The sequence below is a fragment of the Coregonus lavaretus genome (genome assembly GCF_964263955.1).
Source record: "Coregonus lavaretus genome assembly, chromosome: 39".
NCBI classification, from domain to species: Eukaryota; Metazoa; Chordata; class Actinopteri; order Salmoniformes; family Salmonidae; genus Coregonus; species Coregonus lavaretus.
This window is the reverse complement of record NC_140026.1, coordinates 10,657,911-10,662,701: the sequence shown is the minus strand read 5'-3', so window position 1 is coordinate 10,662,701 and position 4,791 is coordinate 10,657,911. Positions and strand designations below refer to the sequence as shown.

The 4,791-nt window shown below is 48.9% G+C and overlaps 1 pseudogene across 1 annotated transcript; it reads right to left on the bottom strand.

Annotated features, from left to right (window-relative positions):
* Positions 1 to 3,163: 3,163 nt before the first annotated feature.
* LOC311112704 (transmembrane protein 151B-like) lies at positions 3,164 to 4,786 on the bottom strand (annotated as a pseudogene). The gene is made up of 3 exons: positions 4,767 to 4,786; positions 4,499 to 4,639; positions 3,164 to 4,333 (listed from the first exon to the last, which is right to left on the bottom strand). The product of its transcript is annotated as a transmembrane protein 151B-like (transcript).
* Positions 4,787 to 4,791: the final 5 nt, after the last annotated feature.

The window sequence follows — 4,791 nt, the reverse complement described above, 5'->3', positions numbered from 1 at the left end:
GGAGAATCGAATGTTCCCTATAGTCCTCTCCTTCAGTTGAAGGAGAATAGAATGTTCCCTCTAGTTCTCTCCTTCAGTTGAAGGAGAATGTTCCCTCTAGTTCCCTCCTTCAGTTGAAGGAGAATAGAATGTTCCCTCTAGTCCTCTCCTTCAGTTGAAGGAGAATATAATGTTCCCTCTAGTCCTCTCCTTCAGTTGAAGGAGAATAGAATGTTCCCTCTAGTCCTCTCCTTCAGTTGAAGGAGAATAGAATGTTCCCTGTAGTCCTCTCCTTCAGTTGAAGGAGAATAGAATGTTCCCTCTAGTCCTCTCCTTCAGTTGAAGGAGAATAGAATGTTCCCTCTAGTCCTCTCCTTCAGTTGAAGGAGAATAGAATGTTCCCTCTAGTTCTCTCCTTCAGTTGAAGGAGAATAGAATGTTCCCTGTAGTTCTCTCCTTCAGTTGAAGGAGAATAGAACTCTCCTCCCTCTGTTCCATGGAAGACAAAATAAAAGGAGTGCAGATTCTCTGTTTTGTCTTTCATCTCCAGCATCTTATCTTTTTTCCCCCTCCTCTCATCCTTCTCTCCTCGGACTTAAAACAGCAGATCCTAAATGGTGGCGTCCAATGTCTGTGCTCGGCCGTCTCTCCTCTTCCCTTATTCCCACGCATCCGTTCTTCTAGGCTTTGTCCCAAATGGCACCCCTGTTCCCTATATATCCCTATATAGTGGTTAGCCTCTTCGCTCCGGGAGACCGGTAATGTTACACACTGATCTCCCGTACCCCGGAAAACAGATTTACCAGCCCTCTAGTTGACCTATGTAAAATGTGTGAAAAGAAACATTTATATCCAACTTTTCCTGAGTTGACCGAAATCACACCATATCTCCCTAAAAGGTGCTCTGCTGCCATCTGGGATCACGTGGTAATCTATACTGAACTAAAATATTACAGTTCAGTTACAGTTCATATAAGGAAATCAGTCAATTGAATCAAATTCATTACGACCTAATCTATGGATTTCACGACTGGGAAAACAGATCTGCATCTGTTGGTCACAGATGCCTTAAACAAAAAGTAGGGGCATGGATCAGAAAACCAGTCAGTATCTGGTGTTACCGCCATTTGCCTTTCCTTCGCATAGAGTTGATCAGGTTGTTGATTGTGGCCTATGGAATGTTGTCCCACTCCTCTTCAATGGCTGTGTGAAGTTGCTGGATATTGGCGGGAACTGGAACATGCTGTCGTACACGTCGATCCAGAGCATTCCAAACATGCTCAATGGGTGACATGTCTGATGAGTATGCAGGCCATGTAATAACTGGGACTTTTTCAGCTTCCAGGAATTGTGTACAGATCCTTGTGACATGGGGCCGTGCATTATCATGCTGAAACATGAGGTGATGGCGGCGGATGAATGGCATGACAATGGGCCTCAAGATCTCGTCACGGTATCTCTGTGCATTCAAATTGTCATTGATAAAATGCAATTGTGTTCGTTGTCCGTATCTTATGCCTGCCCATACCATAACCCCACTGCCACCATGGGGCACTCTGTTCACAACGTTGACATCCGCAAACCGCTCGCCCACACGACGCCATACACGCGGTCTGCCATCTGCCCGGTACAGTTGAAACCAGAATTCATCAGTGAAGAGCACACTTCTCTAGCGTGCCAGTGGCCATCGAAGGTGAGCATTTACCCACTGAAGTCGGTTACGACGCCGAACTGCAGTCAGGTCAAGACCCTGGTGAGGACGACGAGCACGCAGATGAGCTTCCCTGATAGTTTGTGCAGAAATTATTCGGTTGTACAAACCCACAGTTTTATCAGCTGTCCGGGTGGCTGGTCTCAGATGATCCCGCAGGTGAAGAAGCCAGATGTGGAGGTCCTGGGCTGATGTGGTTACACGTGGTCTGCGGTTGTGTGGCCGGTTGGACGTACTGCCAAACTTGAGGCATTTTTGTTTTTGTGGCATTGTGTTGTGGCCTTTTATTGTCCCCAGCACAAGGTGCACCTGTGTAATGATCATGCTGTTTAATCAGCTTCTTGATATGCCACACCTGTCAGGTGGATGGATTATCTTGGCAAAGAAGAATTGTTCACTAACAGGGATGCAACCACATTTGTGCACACCATTTGAGAGAAATACGTTTTTTTTTTTGCGTATGGAACATTACTGGGATCTTTTATTTCAGCTCATGAAACATGGGACCAACACTTTCCATGTTGCGTTTATATTTTTGTTCAGTGTAGTGTCGGAAAGTTTACATGTAAACGTTTATTTTGACCATAGCTCACACATTGTATAGCGACTGGTATTCCGGATTCTATATTTGCCTTCGGTGACGGGAAAAGTTTCATGGAAATAGGTCAACCAGAGGTCTGGTAAATATGTTTTCGGGGTACGGGATGTCGCATTCAGCAACGGGAGGTCTCCCGGAGAGAAGAGGCTATATAGTACTTTTGAGCAGAGCCCTATTAGTGCACTAAATAGGCAATAGGGTGCATCCATCCTTCTATTGAGCCTCCTACAGTATCCTACAGCATCCTTGCATAGATATCTGGAAAACAACATTGTGCAGTCTACTACCCTCCGTTTAAGACTACTCTCTCACTCCAAGCCACACTCACTCTCTCTCTCTCTCTCACTCCAAGCCACTCTCTCTTTCTCTCTCTCTCTCTCACTCCAAGCTGCTCTCTCTCTCTCTCTCTCTCTCTCTCTCTCACTCCAAGCCGCTCTCTCTCTCTCTCTCACTCCAAGCCACTCTCTCTTTCTCTCTCTCACTCTCACTCCAAGCTGCTCTCTCTTCTCTCTCTCTCTCTCTCTCTCTCTCTCTCTCTCTCTCTCTCTCACTCCAAGCTTCTCTCTCTCTCTCTCTCTCTCTCTCTCTCTCTCTCTCTCTCTCTCTCTCTCTCTCTCTCTCTCTCTCTCTCTCTCTCTCTCTCTCTCTCTCTCTCATCTCTCTCTCTCTCTCTCTCTCTCTCTCTCTCTCTCTCATCTCTCTCTCTCTCTCTCTCTCTCTCTCTCTCTCTCTCTCTCTCTCATCTCTCTCTCCTCTCTCTCTCTCTCTCGCCCCGTCTTCCTACATCCCTATCTCTCTGTCGCTCCAACCCTCCTTTCCACTGTCTCTCAGACTATGGCAACCACTCTTCCTCCATTTAATTCCTTTCTTTTCTGTTAGTTTATTATTCTGTCCATCACGTCATCTCCACCGTGGCAGCTCTCCTCTCCGTGTACGATTAACACTGGGAAGAAAAAGGCATCGTGATAAGACGGAGGTCTATCCCTCATCCCCTCATCCACCTCTCCTCCTCCCTCCTGTTCTGCTTCCTCATCCCTCTCTCCCTCCTCCTCCTCCTCCACCTCTCCTTCATCCCCCTCTCCTTCCAGCACTCCTCTACTCTCCTCATCATCCTGACCCTGCCGGGACCCTAACCTCAGAAACCCTCCCCCTCCCTCCATCCTCCCCCGTCCTCCTCCCCCCATACTACGAGAGTGAATAGACTCGCCGGTCTCGGCCGTGTCCCTAGAGAGAACCCACTACGACTCAACACTAACCTCCCACCTCCTCCTCCTCCCCCAACCCCTACGCCGTTCGCCCTCATCCCAGCCACGGTGCCGTTCAGCAGTGCTTGATTCCCCGTCGGGGCCCTTAGCCTGGCGGGCAGGCTGGAGCTTGACCTAGTTCTCCGGCACCGGGACAGCTCTGGAGGAGGTAAGCCGTGGAGAAGGCCACTGGGTGGGCCATGCCGGCTGGGAAGCCCCCCTGGATGGGGTCTGAGCCTGGAGCTCCGGGTGTGGAGGAGGTGGTGGTGTTAGTTCCTCCTGTTCCACTAACTCCTCCATTACTCTCTCTCTCCAAGGTCCATGAGAAGAGCTTCGGAATATGAAGGAACCATTTGTTGATTACAGCGAATATGCACTCCAGCTCCGTCATGTCCACGGTGTTCACCCGCGATATCGCTCTGTAGCTCGACCCGCCGCTGACAACTCCTCTCTCCTGTCATTCCTCCGTTCTCCGTCACTCCATCCCTTCCTCCGTCCTCTCGGATCGTCTCCTCTCCGAAGAGCTTCTCCACGTGGTAGTGTACGTACGCCGTGCGGTACTCAGACACGACCCGGAGCGGCAAGGATAGGAGGAACGCTGAGGCTAGCCAGAAGACCCGGTGTCGGGAATACCACGGTTGCCGGGTCTGGTCTGGGAACGCCAGAATATGCTCCTTGAAATCGACGTTCTTTAGGTGCATCCCCTCCCGCGCTTCCATGTAATCGTCCAGACCCTCGTTGTCTCCGAAGAAGCGTGCTCGCTGGGTGAGGTATGCAGCCTCCGCACGGGCACTGGCGAAACTGAAACCGAGGAACAATTGATTAATATTTTGATTAATTTACTGATTCGATTTATATATAGCGCTTTTACAGTAAAATATTTTTCTTTCTGGATTTTCAACAATACTTTGTAACTGAACATCTAGAATTCCAATTGTGTGTGTGTGTGTGTGTGTGTGTGTGAACCTGAAACACTTGGTGAAGCGTAGCCTGACAGCCGGGTGCTCTTGAAGTCCCTGGAGCAACTTGGAGATATCTTTAACCCCGTGGCGACCGTAGTCGAACTCGGAGCTGGAGGCGTGGGTGTTCACCCTCTCATGGTAGACCCTGTGGGTGGGAGTGGGGGTGGGGGTGGGGGGGTTGTATTGTTTATTGTTTTATAGTAATGCTGTAGCATTTTAATACAGAGAAACTATAAGGCCATTTTTCTTTTTACAAATAAGGAATTTTTTACTTCGTGGCAATATGAAACATTTTGG